The sequence below is a fragment of the Arachis hypogaea genome, chromosome 18, assembly GCF_003086295.3.
Source record: "Arachis hypogaea cultivar Tifrunner chromosome 18, arahy.Tifrunner.gnm2.J5K5, whole genome shotgun sequence".
Classification (NCBI taxonomy): Eukaryota; Viridiplantae; Streptophyta; class Magnoliopsida; order Fabales; family Fabaceae; genus Arachis; species Arachis hypogaea.
Window position 1 is genome coordinate 73,676,242 of NC_092053.1, and position 19,215 is coordinate 73,695,456.

Here is a 19,215-nt window from a genome sequence, read left to right on the forward strand (position 1 = left end):
GTTAGTTTGATTTGTAGAGGACCTTCTTTTCATTTTTAGTTTTACCTTTCAGCTCAATTTTAGTTTTTTACTTTAGCTTTCATTTTTGAATTTGGGAATTGGGATTGAGATTTGAGTTCTCTTTCTCTTTGTTTTTACTTCTGCATTTCTTACTTTCTGTTTCTAAATTTTGGATTGAGATTGAAGGAATTTTGTTTCAACTCTTGATTTGAAATCCCTCTTTGTTCTTCTTCTGAACAATTCTAAGGATTGATTTTCACTTACATTTCTTCTACAATTTATTTTCTGTTTGATCAAGGGTGTAATTGAGATCTAGATCCTTGTTCTAATCTCATTGCTCCTCTTGGATCTTCAATTTCTCTTTTAGATTTTGTAATTGAGCTAAGTTTGCCTTCTGTTTTGTTCTTCAAGAAATTTTACTTTTCTGTTTAGATCTTTAGCAACTTAGTTCATCTTCTACTACTCTGCTTAACCTCTCTTTACATTCTCTTGTTGAATTCTAAATCCTAGCTCCCACATCCCTTTACTATTCAAGCAATTTACATTTCTTGCACTCTAAGCTTCATCTATTTACATTTCTTGCAATCTAAGCTTCAGTCATTTACATTACTTGCACTTTAAGATTCAGCTCTTTTACTTTCTTGCACTTTAAGTTTCATGTAATTTACTCTTCTGTACTTTACTTTTCTGTCGATTTCCTCTCTCCCTTTTATTTCCATGCAATTTAGCTTCTGTTATTCAAATCTCACTCAAATCATCAACTGCTTGCTTAACTAAATTAACCACCTAACTAAAATTTCTCAATCCATCAATCCCTTTAGGATCGACCTCACTCTTGTGAATAATTACTACTTGATGCGACCCGGTACACTTGCCGGTGAGTTTAGGTGTTGGAATTTCATTTCCAACCATCAAGTTTTTGGCGCCGTTGCCGGGGATTGATCTAGATTGACAATGATTAAGTAAGGTGAGTTTTTCTTTAATGCAATTTTGATGTTTTGTCTTTCTTTAATGCTTATTTGAGTTTTTATTGTTATTCTCATGCAATTGGTAAAGTAGATTTTATTTCTATTGCAATTTATCATAATTTTCCTTTTATGCATGCTAGGTGTTTGATAAAATGTTTCTTATAGTTTTTGTATAGTTTTTCACACTTTTGACTTAGAATTTGATAATTAGGTGACATTGAGTCATAGATGTCCATTTGATATTGTGTTAGGATTGTTAGTTGGTTTGGTTTTCACTAACGTTAGTCTCTCACTAAGTTAATTAGTGAGTTGAACAGGACTTGTGGATTGAGATCAATTATGCCCTTTTGACTTATTCTCGATGTTAGGATTGATTAATTGGGATTGATTCTTCGCAATTACCATGTTTGTGGTGTATGATTAGAATAGGAATTCTTAATTCCCAATCCTTGCCAAGAGTTCCTTTTTGCCACTTTAATTCCGATTTTGGATTTACTTGCTTTGAGTTTTAATTCCTGTGCATACTTATTTACTTTCTTTCCTTTATTTTCTTGCCAATTGCCATCAAATCCCCACTTTCTCATAGCCAATAATTAAGAACTCTATTGCAATTCCTAGGGAGAACGACTCGAGGTTCAATACTCTCAGTTTTTTTATATTGGTTTGCATTGTGGCAACCTATATTCAAACTTTGATGTTGGGGATTCGATTGCCGATTTGGACTATGCTATCAATGGAATTGTTTTGTCTAAATTTCTAAACCGGCGCAAATCCTAAACATGAGTAATGGCAGCAGGTCTAAAGGACTTAAGGGTCGCTTGCCATATACCACTTCGAACAGACATCTCCCTGTTGTCTAACTAACATAATTGCTGTAGGAGAACTAGGCTTGTGGCAACACAAGATCCCACTAGCAAGGGTGTTTGCCCAAAAAACTTTGTAGCAAGTTCCCCAGACTTTTGTTGACCACTTCTATTTGACCATCCATTTGTGGATGACTAGCCAAGTTAAACTATAGGTGAGTTCCCATTTTTTCCATAAATTCCTTTAGAAGTGACTCATGAGCTTCACGTCTCGATCTGAAGTGATTCTTTGAGGGATACCATAAAAGTGCACAATCAACTTAAAGTAAAAATCTTATATGCGGGAAACATTATCCGTCTTATGACAAGGTATAAAATGAGCCATTTTTGAGAATCTGTCAGCAACCACTTAACAAAATCCTTTTGCCTCTGTGTCATAGGTAGACCGAAGATGAAGTCCATGCTAACACCTTTTCATCGGAATTTCTGAATAGGCAACAACTTGTACAAACCTGTGTTTTGATTCCTACTTTTAGCAATGTGACAAATGTGGCATCTCTGAATGTGTCGAATAACATCCCGCTTAAGGTTTGGCCAATATAATTTCTCCTTTATGAAAGCTAATGTTTTTCCCTTCTAAAGTCTGCAGCTAATCCTCTATTATGGGTCTCCCAGATGATTGATTGGCATAATGAACAACAAAAAATACACAATTGATTGCCCTTTAAAAGATAAACTTCTTGAATGAAGAATTGTCGATAGGGTTGTTGCAAGAAGCATGTCTAATTTTCTCTAAAATCTTGATCTTCCTTATATAACTCCTTTACAATCTCAAAACTAACAACGTTAATTTGTAGAGTGGAAAGGAGAGTGTGTTTTTGGTTTAAGGCATCAGCAACCTTATTTTGAGTGCCATATTTATGCTTAAGGAGAAATGAAAAAGATTGTAGAAACTCACTCCAAGTTGCATGACGTCGATTCAACTTTTGTTGGGAGTTAATATGCTTAAGAGCCTCATGATAAATGTACAAGAAGAACTCCTTGGGCAATAAATAATGACTCAAATGGCTTAATGCTTGCACGATTCATGGAATTCTTTGTCATAGGTGGAATATTTCATTTTAGCATCATTAAGCTTTTTACTAAAGAAAGCAATTGGTCAACCTTCTTGAAAAAGTATAATATCAATAACAACATTTGAAGAATCACAATCAACCTTAAACATGGAATCAAAGCTTAGTAGTGCAAGTACAAGACTAGTATAAATCTTTTCCTTCACTGACTCGAAACTCTGTTGCGCCTTAACACTCCATGTAAAGGTATCATGCTTAAGACATTCAGTAACTGGAGCAGTATCAGAGCTAAAATTTGATAAACTACTATTTTATGATTTATCTTGTTCCCAATTGAGTGGTTTTTATCAACTCTTTACTCACTTATTCATATAAATTGCACGGTTTTACATTTTTCTTCCTAATTTTGTTCTATAATTGGAATCTTGCTTCCCAAGCCTTTAAATTACCAAAAATTAATTTCCCTTTATACCATTCGATGCCTTGATATGTGTGTTAAGTGATTTCCGGATTTATAAGGCAGGAATGGCTTAGAGGATGGAAAGAAAGCATGCAAAAGTGGAAGAAATACAAGAAGTTGAAGAAATTGCTAAGCTGTCCAGCCTGACCTCTTCGTACTTAACTGACCATAACTTGAGCTACAAGGGTCCGAATGAGACGGTTCTAGTTGCGTTGGAAAGCTAACATCCGGGGCTTCGAAATGATTTATAATTTGCCATAGTTGCCATGAAGATAAGCGATGCACAAGCGTGAATCCACGCGCACATGTGGATCTGTGCAAAACCAGCGACTTGTACGTTTCTGAATTTGCCCCCAGCGATTTTTGGGCTGTTTTTGACCCAGGTTTTGGCCCAGAAAACACAGATTAAAGGCTATAAAGTGGGAGAATCTATTCATTCATTGACAACAACTTTCATATTCATAATTTTAGGTTTTAGATGCAGTTCTTGGAAAGAGAGGCTCTCTCCTCTCTCTTAGGTTTTAGGATTTAGGATTTCTTTTAGTTTTAGAATTGCTTCTTTTCAATTCCAGGTTCAAAGTTCCTTTAATTTATGTTTCTCTTCTATTTTTATTTATTCCATTACTTTAGTTTATCTATTCCTCTTGTGGATTCTCTTCTTATTCATTTTGGCTATGAATTCTCCATGTTAGAATTGATTTCTCTTATTAATGCAAATTGAGGTATTTCATATTTATTACTTCTTCTATTATTTGTTATTAATTGATGTTTTAAGTTAGATTTTCTCCTCTTGGCTTTGGTGAGTAATTGGTGACACTTGAGTTATCAAACTCCTTTGTTGATTGAAAATTGGAATTTTCTGATTGATTTGGATCCCTCTAAAGCTAGTCTTTCCATAGGAGTTGACTAGGACTTGAGGAATCAAATTGATTAGTCCACTTGACTTTCCTTTATTTAGTAAGGGTTAACTAAGTAGGAGCAATAAACAATTCTCATCACAATTGATAAGGATAACTAGGATAGGATTTCCAGTTCTTATAACTTGCAAGGGTTTTCATGATTATTAATTTACTTTCTTGCTAATTTATTTCCTTGTTCCCTATTTAAAAAACCCAAAAAGATACTTTTCCATAACCAATAATAAATCATACTTCCCTGCAATTCCTTGAGAGACGACCCGAGGTTTAAATACTTCGGTTATTAATTTTATTGGGTTTGCTTAAGTGACAACCAAAGTGTTTGTACGAAAGGGTTCTCTGTTGGTTTAGAAACTATACTAGCAACAAGAACTTATTTGTGAATTCTTTACTGACAGAAAATCCAGTTCGTCAAAATGACGCTGTTGCTGGGGAATTGCAAACGTGTGCCTTATTATTGGTTATTATAAATATTTACTTTTTGCTTATTTTTTAGTTTTAGCATTTAATTGCTTATTTTGTTAGTTTTTGTTTTTATTTTCTTTAGCTACTATGAACTCTCACCCCTATCACTTTGAGTTTGGTTCCAATGTTGTTGTAAGGAATGGAAGCTATAATGAGAACAGGCATCAAGGTTGGAAGAATCAAAGATAGGAGGAGCCACGAGGTTTTGATCAACCCTCTCGGTAACAACTCCTTCCAAGATACCATGGACAACGACCATCCTACGATGCATGCCACGACAATAGTTATGGTGGACCCCTTCGTGACAAACCACCTCCACCAAATTACTATGGTCAAGAGCCATTCCGAGGTGCGTACCAAGATAATAGATATGGTGGACCCCCTTGTAGTTACCAACAAGCCCCACCATATGCTTATGAACCACCTCCCCAACTCACCTTTGAACCACCATACTCACAAGCCACCTACAACCATTCACCTCCTTATGACCCTAACTCCTATCCACCTGATCAACCACCCTATGAGCCATATGAACCATATATAGAACCACCCCAATTCCAATCCAATTACTTCCAAGAACCACCACCTCCATATACACCATGTTCATATCCATCAACCCAAGAGCCATATGATCCTAATCATGCAATCCTAGCAGAACAAGAGTCAAGGGATCTGATGAATGTGACTTTTGTGTGGTCTAGAATTCCACTAATGAATTCTCGTTGTAAAGTATAGTTTCTAAACCAAACAATAGTCCTTTCATGCAAAAATTTGGTTGTCACATGTACAAACCCCTAAATTTATAAACCGAAGTATTGGAACCTCGGGTCGTTCTCCCTAGGAATTGCAATAAAGTGCCTTGTTATTGGTTATGAGTTATATTTTGGGGTTTTTGGGGATTATAGACAAGAAATGTAAAATGCAATGAAAATAAACTAACAATTACAAAGGTCTTGGCAAGGTTAGGTGGTCAAGAATCTCTATCCTAATCACTAACCACAACATGAGAATTGGCAAGGATCAATCCTACTAAGTTAACCCCTAACTAATAGTGGAGAAAAGTCAAGTGAACTATATCAATCCAAGTCCATAAGTCCTAGTTCTACACCTAATCAATTGGTGAGATCTAGCATTAATGGCTCCCAATCGTCAATCACTTGGACATTAGTGACTCAAGAGTTCCTAAGTTACCTTCCCAAGCCAAGAGTACAATATTCTGCTCTAAGATCCAACCAAGCATTTTATCAAACACTTGGAAGGCATAAAAGGAAAGCATAGTAAAATTACAAAGAATATAAATCTACACTACTCAATTGTAAGGAATTAAACAACAATAAAGTAAATCAATGATAAAAGAACATGAATCATAAATTGCATTAAAAGAAAATAGAAGAAGGAAGAGTGCATCAACAACAAAGCAAGCAATTACACGAATGAAATACAAAATTAGAGAGAGGAAGAGTAGAGGAACAAGAAATTGTAAAGGAAAAGTAAATCAAAGCATGAATTAAACCTAGATCTAAGAAATTGTAATCCTAATTCTAGAGAGAAGAGGGAGCTTCTCTCTCTAGAAACTACTCTACATGATGCTAACACTTCAAACAATTGCTCCCCCCTTGCCCAAGCTTGAATTCTGCATGAAATAGTATTAGAAATGAGTTGGGTTGGGCCCAAAGTGCTTCAGAAATCACTGGGGGCGATTTCACTTTAGTGGGCCACGGCAGCAACGGCGCGCACGCGTACATGGCGCGTGCGCGCCCCTGAAGCCGAAGAAACATATGGCAAATTTTATATTATTTCAAAGCCCTGGATGTTAGCTTTTCAACGCAACTAGAACCGCCTCATTTGGACCTCTGTAGCTCAAGTTATGGTCGATTGAGTGCGAAAAGGTTGGACTTGACAACTTTACGGTTCCTTCATTTCTTCATGAATTCTCCCACTTTGCATGCTTTTCTCCTCACTTCTTCCATCCAATACTTGATATGAACATGAAATCACTCAACAAATATATCAAGGCATCGAATGGAATTAAAGTGAATTGAATTTAGCTATTTTAAGGCCTAAAAATCTTGTTTTTACATTTAAGCACAAATCAAGGGAGAATTGCAAAACCATACTATTTCATTGAATAAATGTGGGAAAAAGGTGATAAAATCTCCCAAATTAAGCACAAGATAAACCACGAAATTGGGGTTTATCAGGATCGTCTCAAGGAAACAAAGGATCAATTTCATGCAGCTCTTCATCAACTAGAGCAAGCGATAAATCGGTTAGCTTCCCAATGTTTGGACACTAAAGGAACCCCATGGCTTCATGTGGAGAATCTAATGAAGAACGTAGTAGGAAGGAGACACCAGAAACTCCGGTGGACAGTGAAAGGCATGATTTTGTATTGGAACAAGTGGAGGAAACCGAAATTGTCAAAGAAGATGAAATGGTTGAAGACTTAGGAGATGCGGAACCTCCATGGAAAACTCAAGTCATAGAGCCTCCTTCCGAGACGTTTGAATTTGATGTTTAGGAGGGTGTACAACCTCTAAGGCATATCATGGTTGAAGACTTGGAGGAGGTTGATCATGAGATGGATTCAATCATTGATGAATTCGTACCTACAATTGAATCCCCTCCCACTAGATTGGACATGGAGATTAAAGAAGAAGAAGCACAATCCCCCATGCCCTTGGTAAGCAATGAAGAAGAGATTGAATTGTAAGAAAGCTACCAAGAGGAAGAGGTTAAAATTGAAGAAGCTTGCAAAGAGGTGGGAGTTGTCAAGGAATAGCTTAAGGGAATAGAGCTGGGAATCACCTTGTTAAAGTTGTTGGAGACATCTCCTCCAAAGCCATCACCATCCATTCCTTCATTCAAGTGGGTAAATCTTTCATCTCTAAGCTTAATTAGCCCACTTGAATATGCTTTGCTTGAGACGGATGGGCAACTTAGAGCTCTTTGTGGCTATAAGAGTAAGAGGGAGATGGTTAGTGGTAGGAATTGTCATGCAAGGTTCAATATGGTTGCATGCTCCAAATTGAAGTACAAAGGTTGGTATAACTCTCAATTGAATATGTCCAGGAAGCTGTTTGAATATCTCCGTGAGAATTCCGATTGCTCACCACCCAAGTGGAACAATAATGATCAACAAGAAAACGGGTGCAAAAGCAATGTTTGGGACCCCAGAATTCATTCTAGCAATCAACACTCTTGGGGCCTTGTCACTTGCTTTAACTTGCTTGAAGGCTTTATGCAACTAGTGTGGGATCCCGATGCTATTGGAATTACAAACACTGGTGGGGATTCTTGGATGAGTTCAAGCACAAGCCACCATAACAAGGAGCTCACGAATGTCCAACTTAAGGACTATAACTAAAAGTGCTAGGTGGGAGCCAACCCACCATGGTATAATCGTTCCATTTTATTCTTAATCTTATTTTATTTTATTTTTACTAGTGTTCATTCATATTTCTGCATATTCACCTGCATTCTGCATTTTGCATTCTGCATACACATAAAAAAAGGGGCAAATCATGCGTGCGCGCAGGCCACACGTGGGCGTCGATAGCTATCTCGCTCCCCCATCCAACGAACAGAAAGTTGTTATGGAATCGTGCGGCTGGTGTGCTCTGCACATAATTCGACCCACGCATACGCATCTATGACGCGTTTGCGTCATCTGCCACAAGGGAAATCCACGCGTACGCGTAAAGCACGCGCACGCGTGGATAGGAAAATCGGTGTAAATAGCATTTTGGACGGAAAGTTGTGCTGCCCCCACGCTGGAACTGTGCTAGAGGCACAAGGTCATCCACGCGTACGAGTCCCTGACGCGTGCGCGTCCTTTTGCTTCCAAGACCACCCACGCGTACGCGTGGGCGACGTGTACGCGTCACATGGAGAATACAGTTCTCACGCACACGCGTGCCTTGCGCGCGCGTGTCGCCTCCCGACTTTTCATTCCCTTCTTCTTTTTTCCTTCATTTTTCTTATTTCATTTAATTACTTTTCTTTATTCAAAAATTTTTTCTCTCTCATGCTTAGTTATTTATGGTTTCTTTTTCATTCTTTTCTTTTTTCTTCATGCTTTTTTATGTTGGTGTTGGAACTTTATTTGGGTTTTATATTATTATACTTGAGCCTGTGGATATCATCAATAGTGATTTGACAATTAATATTAATTTTTGGGATTGCATGCATGTTTGGAATTCTCGCTTTCCCTAACGTATTTTACATGCATACCAAGAGTTTGTGAAAAGCCCGTATAGCGTTATGAATTCTTAATTATTCTATCCTTTCACTCTAATGCCTGTTTTTTACAAAACCCTTCCAAAATTTTATTAATTAAATATAATTGTCAATACAAACGTTATTGTTAGTTTGTTATGACTGATAATATATTTTGGCTTTTAATGCTTGATCTACGCTACTCATGCCTTTGCCAGCATGCCAATAAACATCTTGCATTTAATTTTCTCAATATATCATGCTATATTTCCATTGATGTCCTAATTACATGGAGTCGCGACCATGTGTTAACGACATTCTTCTTTACCTTGGCATGATTATCACTCGTACTGCCCTCTTCCTTGCTCTATCCCTTTGAATTCATGTCCCTTTCTCTTTTCCCTTTTCAGGATGGCCACCAGGAAGGGTGCAGAGAGAGCCTCTAACAAGTCACCGGCAAGGAGGAGAACGAAAAGCACAAGCATCTTCAACAAATCAGCTGCTCCCTCAGATACTTTAGAGATTGGACCGGCTTGACCGACAGGCAAAGCAAATGGAGCGCCATAACAAGCGCCAATTTACATACCTCAAGGAGCTGATTGTTGGCAACCATCCACCTTAAGAAGAACCAGACACTCCGAACTCCACCTTACTTACCAGCACCGGGAGCCATGACGACCCCGACTATGGAGATGTTGTTACCAACCACCCTTTGTTCCTGACTAATGGCACCGAGGACGGTGCCAAGCTTTAAGTGTGGGGAGGTCGGTCAGTACCTGACTTCCAGAGGTAACTGCTCTTTCTTAACACCAATAGGTTATTTTTTCTTTTGTTAGGATAGGATAAATTTCATATAGGATAAATTGCATAGTAATAGGTGTTTGCATGCAAGTTCTATTTGGTTGAAAAATAATAAGTTTCTTTTTAAGACCCTATTTTTGAAAAGAAAAAATTCACTAATTCAAATTAAAATTTTGTGTTAAATTTGTTTGAAGACTGTAAATTGGAACATAAATTATAGCAAAGAACACACAACCTGTGAGATTTGAGCTTAATTATATGGTTACATTATTTAACCATAATATTTTATTCTTGTGCGTTTTCTTCTCTATGGCTGCAATCTTTGCTTTGTTTCATTCTATATGTCCAATGTTTAGTGTATTTACATGCTTGCATATGATTGAGGCCATTAATTGTTATTAGCTCACTTATCCCAAATAGCCTACCCCTTTCAATTACGTTTCTTAGCCACTTTGAGCCTTTTAATTCCCGTTTGTTCTATATTTTACCACATCACTAGCCTTAAGCGGAAAAACAATTAATCACCCCAATTGAATCTTTGGTTAGCTTAGGATAGAGAGTGTGTATCAATTAAGTGTCGGGAACTGTGGGAACTTGGGTTGATGAAATTGTGCTGTGTTTTGTTGATAAAAGTATTGGAAATTTGGGTGCATACTCATGTGAGACCAGAAAAATTATAAACCCATATGCATTGATATGTTACGTTTGCTTTTGTGATTCAAAAAAAAAGAGAAAAAAAGAAAAAGAAAAAAAAAATATATATATATAGGGGATAAAATTACCCCCAATTCTAAGTTTAATAAAAGATAAATGCATATGTGGTAAAACTAAAGAAAAGTTGATACATGAGTATGTGATGCAAAAGTGGGAATTTTGGGTAGCTAGACACAATTTTAGATTTACATAGAGTGTGTGTGTGTTAGGTAAGAACTTAGGTTAATCAAAGATTCATATTTTAGCTCACTTAGCCATACATGTACCCTTACTTTTACCTTAGCCCCATTACAACCTTGATAAGACCTCATGATGTTTGTATTGGTATACTAAATATTTGTTGATTGGTTAGATGAAGAATAAAGTTTAGAAAGCATGATTAGAGAAGAGTAGAGTGATTCACCTTAGACACTTGAGAGATTAGAGTGCATATACACCATCAGTGAGGGTTCAATGCTTGATTCTAGGTTCCCTGCTTTCATGAGCTATCTTCTTACAAATTTACTTATCTTTACTGTATGATTTTGAATTAGTGGAATTTAATTCATATTTGTCTTGGAGAACTTATTTTCTTTTAACCAAGTAGACAGAATCATCATAGCATATAGTTGCATTCATAGGTCGCATCTCATGAGTCTTACTTTCCCCATTCATTCTTTATAGCTTCTCTTGAGCTTAGCATGAGGACATGCTAATGTTTAAGTGTGGGGAGAGTAATAAACCACTATTTTATGGTTTATCTTTTGCTCAATTGAGTAGTTTTTATCAACTCTTTACTCACTTATTCATATAAATTGCATGGTTTTACATTTTTGTTCCTAATTTTGTTCTATAATTGGAATCTTGCTTCCCAAGCCTTTAAATTACCAAAAATTAATTCTCTTTTATATCATTTGATGCCTTGATATGTGTGTTAAGTGATTTCAGGATTTTTAAGGCAGGAATGGCTTAGAGGATGGAAAGGAAGCATGCAAAAGTGGAAGGAATACAAGAAGTTGAAGAAATTGCTAAGCTGTCCAGCCTGACCTCTTCATACTTAACTGACCATAACTTGAGCTACAGAGGTCCAAATGAGGCGGTTGCAGTTGCGTTGGAAAGCTAACATCCGGGGCTTCGAAATGATTTATAATTTCCCATAGTTGCTCTAAAGATAAGTGATACGCATGCGTGAATCCACGCGTGCGCAAAACCAGCGACCTGTACATTTTTGAATTCTCCCCCAGCGATTTTTGGGCTGTTTCTGACCCAGTTTTTGGCCCAGAAAAAACAGATTAGAAGCTATAAAGTGAGGGAATCCATTCATTCATTAACAACAAATTTTATATTCATAATTTTAGGTTTTAGATGTATTTCTTGGAAAGAGAGGCTCTCTCCTCTCTCTTAGGTTTTAGGATTTAGGATTTCTTTTAGTTTTAGGATTGCTTCTTCTCAATTCCATGTTCAAAGTTCCTTTAATTTATGTTTCTCTTCTATTTCTATTTATTCCATTACTTTAGTTTATTTATTCCTCTTGTGGATTCTCTTCTTATTCATTTTGGTTATGAATTCTCCATGTTAGAATTGATTTCTCTTATTAATGCAAATTGAGGTATTTCATATTTATTACTTCTTCTATTATTTGTTATTAATTGATGTTTTAAGTTAGGTTTTCTCCTCTTGGCTTTGGTTGAATAATTGGTGACACTTGAGTTATAAAACTCCTTTGTTGATTGAAAATTAGAATTTGCTGATTTATTTGGATCCCTCTAAAGCTAGTCTTTCCATAGAAGTTGACTAGGACTTGTGGAATCAAATTGATTAGTCCACTTGACTTTCCTTTATTTAGTAAGGGTTAACTAAGTGAGAGCAATAAATAATTCTCGTCACAATTGAAAAGGATAACTAGGATAGGATTTCCAGTTCTTATATGTAAGACCCAAGACTTTTGAAAAGTCCTATTTTGAACTAATATCAAATCATATATTTATTTACAGTTTTATTTTCAGGAAATCAGTTTATTGAAAATAATTTGAGGCAATTTTGATTAATTGGATTTGAAATAAATTAAGGTTTTCATCCAAACTCTATAATTATGGATTATTTTTCTATTTATAACTTAAAGTTCTAGAAATCCAAAAATAATGAGTTTGGGCTATTTAAATTAAGATTTTATCTAATTTTACTATTATTGACTTATTTTATATATTTAAATTGTAAAGTTGGTAGTTGTGAAATAATAAGGATTTTTATATGATTTGGACTAAATAATTAATATTTTAGAATATTGATATTAGTATTTTGGAAAATGAAGAAATTAAGTATATTATTTCTAACATTTCGATTTGAACATTTTATTGAAAATGAAGTGTGAAATTGATGAGCAAATAGTATTTTTATACATTATTATTGTTGGATTAGAATTTAATTCTAATTACTATATTATCCCTATTTTAAGTGAAATTACCAATTTAACCCTAACCTTAATTTTCAAAATAAGGAAACCCTAACCCAGTAACCCGTTACCATGACCCGGTTCCCTCCACCCACGCTCAGTAGCAGTAGTTGCTGCCCTCTAACCTAAACAAACACAGCCGCAGCCTTCCCCAATTCAACCAGCAGCAACAGCTGCGAAAATAGAAGAAAGAAAGAAATAGAGAGGGAAGGGGGAAACGGATCCGTGGAGGAGAAGAAGGAGAGGAGGGGAGGAAAGAGACTGCGCCGCGCACTGGGCTTCTCCGCCATCGTGCCGTCGCCTGACCGAGGAGAGAGGAGACCGCCGCGCGAGGAGCTTCCATGGCCACCGTTGTAAACTCGCAGGCGGAAGAAGCAGAATGATGCGAGGAGAAGAGGGAGTCATCGCGCTCTGCCGCCGCGAGCCCCGTCGCACCCTGTGCCGCCGAGGGTTCTGTCCTTGTCAGAGCCGTCGCCCTCACTGCGTCCTCGCCGATTTGCCGCCGTTGGGGTCGCGCACAGGGGAAGCGCGAGAGGAAGTCGTCGTGGAGCCCGCTGCCGCTGCCACTGTAACCGCGCCGTCGCCTGAGATGAACCCGACGGGAGAGAGGGGGAAACCACCTGCGACGCTGCCGGAGCTCCCTTTGCTGTCAAAAACTGCCGCCATCCAACCAGCTGCTACAGTGGTTGCCGCCCGTTGTGAATGGCTGCAGGAGAAGCTGTTGTGGCCGCCGAAACAACACCGGAGTTTCTGCCCATTTTTGTCGCCGGAGAACCTCGCTACCGTCGCCGGAGAACTCTTCCGGTAAGGGTTTTATTTGAGGTTTCTGTCCTTTTTGAATTCCGAGGGTACTATAGTCACTGCCTGTTGGTTTCAGTCGTCGTGATTGGAATTCGTAGCCGTTGTCACTTGAGGTGGCTGTCGGGCTGCCGCCGAGCTGGTACGGAGACCGCCGCTGTGTCGGTTCAAACGTTCTTCCTTCGGTTTGGTAAGCGTTTTCGATTTGAAAGCCCTTTAGTTACTGTTCTGTTATCATACGCTGAGGTTTGTGGCGTTAGTTGCTATACGATTGAGTTTCGGTGGTTGTATGTTGTGATTAGAGTTGTTGAGACTGTTGCAAAAGTGGCTGGGAGCTGAGGTTTTAGTTCCCGTCAGTTCGGTTTGAGGCGAAAAGGACTTGATGAGGCGTTTGGGTTATGGAATTGCGTTTTGAGGTAGGGGCTTTTGTACAAACTAGTTTTATTTAAATTAGAAATTGTTATAAATAGATATGCTGTACAAAATATATTTTTGGTGGTTTTGTGAGTCTTATGAATTGTCTAGTTTTATCTTGAATGAATATGGTTGCCTGTTTGATTGTAACAATGTATGATTTTGATAAATTGGAGATTTCTGGATTGGTTGATTTGAATGATTTTTGATAATTTGAAAGTTGAGTTTTATTTTATTGGAAACTGATTTGGTCTTGAACCTGTTAGAAAGAGTTGATGATTGGTTTTGTTGGGACCAGGAAAGGGTGGCAAAGTCCAAGTTTTAGGGGAGATGCTGCCAAAATTTCTAGAAAATTAGAGATTTTGATTGGAATTGTTATTTTGGAAAAGAATAAGTTATGCTTTGACTTAAATGTTTGAGAAATAAATTATGTTTGAACTTGCCTTATTAGGAAAATCTCTATATTTTTGATGTAATTATTAAGAAAGGAATTATGCCTTAAAAATCAATTTAAATATGAAATTTTCTTATGTTTTGTAATTTGATTTACATAAACAGATTTTGGAGGGGTTTTAATGGATTTAAAAATAAACCTGGTTTTCAATTAATCTATTTCACTTTACGACATTTAGGAAGAGCTTGAAGTATTTTCTGGAACTTTGATTTATTAAAATTGAAACACTTCCCGAGCCCTTGGAAACAGATTTAAGAATGAAACTGAAATTGGTTTTGGCTTAAGTTTGGTTGGTCTTGAAATTGGTTCGGCATAATTGGAAACACGATTTGGTTTTGGGTTTAAACCCTATTCTATTTATTCAACTCAAGAAGTTAAAGTTCCGGAGGTTTTCAAGGAATTTAAGAAATGAGTTAGGTTATTCTCCCCTGAAGTCTTGGGACTCTGCTGAGGAATCTTACGACCAAATCTTGATTTAGAAATGAATGATTGAGTCTTTCAAAGAGATTTTGAACTTGGCATGGTTTTGAGATTTTTGGAAGTGTTGGAAAGATGGAGAAAGTGGCTCCGTTTTGAAAAGTGATTATTGGCTAGCTGTGATTTGACTACGTTTGTTATTTAAAAGTAAATGGGTCAAGAATGATTTTGAAATAAGGTATTGAGCCTGATTGATTGTGGATATCATCAAGATTGATGAGTTATTGTTTGGTAGGCGTAAGGGCCGGGTTCGTCCCGCTTATGCTGAGAGATTTGATAATTGATGAGATCGTTGATAAGTCGCTTGCGCCTGGCAAGAACGGTGGTTAATTCCGCTTACGTGTAGATGTGAGGTCGGAGGCAAAGTATCCCGCTCACATCCTTTCGGATCACAAGAGTGTGCAGGCACTGACATCCTGGACCGTGTGGCGGGCACGTTATCCCAGAGGGTTCCCATTTATACGTGACCGAAGGGCAACATTCCCATGGGAATGTGTCGGGTTGGCAATTGAACCGACAATGTGATATCACAGCCAGTAGGACAGGCATTCATCATTTGCATCTTTGTGATATTGTTTCGGTGTGCATATTGTATTTGGTTTGCCTATGTGAATACTTATGTTAACTGCTAACTGTTATACTTGTTGTAATTGCTCTTCATTGTACTTGAACCATATTAATTGTGATTGTGTTTGAATTAATTGGTTTGTGATGAGTTGGTTGCTGATTGAGCTGTTTGGGCCGGGGGCCGTGTTGGATTGGATGGGCTTGAGGCCGTGATTGGTATATTGAGTCCTAGTTCTGTATAAAGTATCTGATCGGTTCAGTATAGACTTAATGAACCTATGCTTGGAACGGGATGATCATTTATACCGCGTAGGTAACTGCTTTCATGGTTGCGGTCTAGGAAAAACTTTTCAGACATTTTCTTTAAGAAAGGAAAAAGGTTTTGTTTTAGAATATTTGAGAAATTTAGCAAGTTTTCAAAAAGGAATTTTCTGGATTACGAATGTGAACCTATGGTTTTTGGAAAGACTCATAAGACGAGCAATGATCACTGAACTCTAAGAATGATTTTATCTTTACGTATCTTGTTATAGCAATTTCTGTAATCCTATAGTGAGAACAAGCGAGGACGACGTTCCCACTCCCCTACAGGTTATTCCTTTTCAGGATATGGAAGACGAAGCTTCAGGAGAGTTATGTTTATTTTCTGTTTATTCGGTCCTTTTGTATTACCGTAGCTATTGTTTTCCCTCGCCTTTATCTTTATTATGTTTGTAAGAGGGATAGGAAATTATGATATGTATATTTGTAAATTAGTGTGTGTGTGTGTGTGTGTGTGTATATATATATATCTTAAAGTTGTATCTGATTTTGCATGTACATGTATGTTTAGGTTTTCACAAAAAGAGTTATCGAAAGGTTATATGGTTTTAAGTTTTAAACAGGCTCATATTTTAGTATTAAATATTCGAAGAGTCATCGTAATACTCGAGCTATCAGAATAGCGCAGCCGGAAGCGTGACATTTTGATAGTTAGGGTGTTACATTTGTGGTATCAGAGCGGTCTTTCCTGTAGAGCCTGAGGAATGGACTGGCTATGCTTCAATTGCATACTCTGAGCTTTTGTCATGTATTAGGTCTTGTCTGATGACGAGAATTAAGGCTTTATGCACATGACGATCTATTGATTAACGCTGTTAGTCTTGCATTGCATGATTTTTGGTATTAAGTTTGGCCGGCTTAATACTAGTGAATTATGTATATGAAGGCACTAATGGGTTATCATAGATGATATACGAGTTTTGAGCAAAGCGAATCGCGGGTTTTGGGAACGTTAGAAACTATTTCTCGAGGCTATTCAGTTGTGTATCTTGGATTTTGCTCGAGTCGACCTGTTCTTTCATGTCCTAACTTGAAGTTCTTGTTTGCTACTCCTCTTGAAAAGTAGTTTGATGTTCCACTCTATTCCTTTATTCATATGTATTCTTGTTTGATCCTAAGTGCATATGCTTGTTTGAAATCCTTGTTGTATTTGTCTTTCTCTGTTTGAGTTCTTCTTGATTCACGTGTTCTTTGATACAGCTTTGAACTTATCCTATTGTGTTGTACATTATAACTCCTGAGTCCGAGTCCATTTTTAGAGAAATTGTTGATTCAGTTTTTCTCTCATTCGACAGTGATCACAGCCAATTTTGAGATTCTATACAAATTTGTTGTTGATTGGATATATACTTATCTACATATGTGGGACTTGAAGATTTCTTATACAGTTTAATAACTATTTATTTCTAATATCCCGCCTATATTTTTACTAGTTTGTGGAACTGCATTTACTTTAAATTATAATTTGGCTTTCTAGTAATTTTACTATAGTTCCAACGCACATCTTCATTTGATTATGTAATTGGGTATTTTTCAATATTTTGAAAAGAAAGGATTTATCACTTTTGTCCCGGTTGAGTTTCGTTTGATAAGCTTTACCTAACTTATTTTGAATTGAGTTTGATTTAGCATGTTATATGGTTTATGCCATTGTTGTTCTTTTGAAAGTGTTGGACTCGTAGCTTTCTTCCTATGAACGGACTAAATTCTCTATTAAGCCTTCCATCTCTATGAATGTCATACTTGACCTTATTTTAACTAAACTTTTACATTTTGTGGACATTACCATTGATGTTGGTTTTTCTTCTCTGGTGAATCTCATTCTTATATGAGTCAGTTTGATTCATTTCAAATTAGTACATCGTTTATTCTCTCATTGTCTCTATAAGAGTTTTTAGTCAAAGGTTTATCCTTGAGGAACTACTGATGATTGGGTTGTCTTTTCCTATGACTTTGTATTCTTTGGATCAATTGAAAGATTGTGGATGACTCAATCCTAGTGGATCTTGTTTGAACTATTTTGGTTTAAGATCTTTTCTTGTATGGCTTGACGCCTTTTCAAGTAAATCCTAATCTTCTTGAATATTGTTGTGAGATGGTGATTTCAAGTATACTTTTAGAGTCTTGTTTTGAATTTTATAAAGCAAATTGGAGTCTCTTTGAAGAAGTTCCAAATCGAACTTAATTTTTTAGTTGCTTGGTTATAATTGAAACCATTGTTCAATTTTTGACAAAAATTGTTTTAAAATTGACATGCGCTATTTTAAATGAGGTTTTGAAAAGTTTCCTTGTTTAATGGAAACCTGTCCGTTTGTAACGCACCACTTGTTTCCTTACCAGATTGTAAGCAAAATTTTACCTCGGAATTTCTTTTCTAAAGAGAGTTTAACTCCCTCTTTTGTCCTCGCTATAAATGTTATACACGCTTGTTTGAATATGGGCTTTGGAAAATTTTGAACAAGCATTTGATTTCTCTTCCGAGTTTTATGATTGCTTTTGGTTAAGTTGTGCACCTAATTATCTTTTTAAAATATTTGAGGGAATATTTTAGCCTTTAGCCAAACTTGTGAGCACCTTGTTTTTAAAACTCTACATGATCTACTTCAACTTGAAAGTGTATTAAAAGCAAAGTCACGTTTATACTTTTGTTACTCTCTTGAAGGATGTTTGTTGTTTAACTTCTCTTTCAGACTACGAAATGATTTTTGCAAGTTTTCGATTCTTTTGAGAACAATTTATTCGAGAGTATTTTTAATCATGCTCTTGAGTTTGGTGAGCTCTATTTTGGGTTTGAAATCTTCACTACTGCAAACCCCATGCTTCTTTGACTCAGCTTGAATTTGTTTCAAAATAATGCACTGAATTTTCTTCTTATTGGTCCTGTTGGATTTCTTTGATACAAGGGTTATCCTTGAAGTTGTCAATCAATTTATTTCTAGCAAACTTCATTGGTTGAGTGTCTTTGTTACCTGAATTGGATACAGTCTCTCGAGTCTATGAGTATTATTCCTGGCATGTGTCTCTCCTTTCTGAATCTTGTATCCTTCTGAGTAGACTCGAGAATTGTTTTGATATCACGTGTGACTTGTAGATGTAGTCACGTGATGCGTTAGTTCTTTAAGACGTGATATGTGCATACGGAAGTTGAAACGGTAGATGTACAACGTTATGAGTTGTGGGTGTATTGTTCCTTACGAACGGATTTGCGGTTCTCAGGCTTATGATCGAATATGGGGATTGTAAAGTGCTTGATGGAGTTGGAAAGTTGAAGCTTTGAGGTTGAGATGAGATTAGTGTGCGGATGTTGAGCACGTCGTTATAACCTCATCCTGTT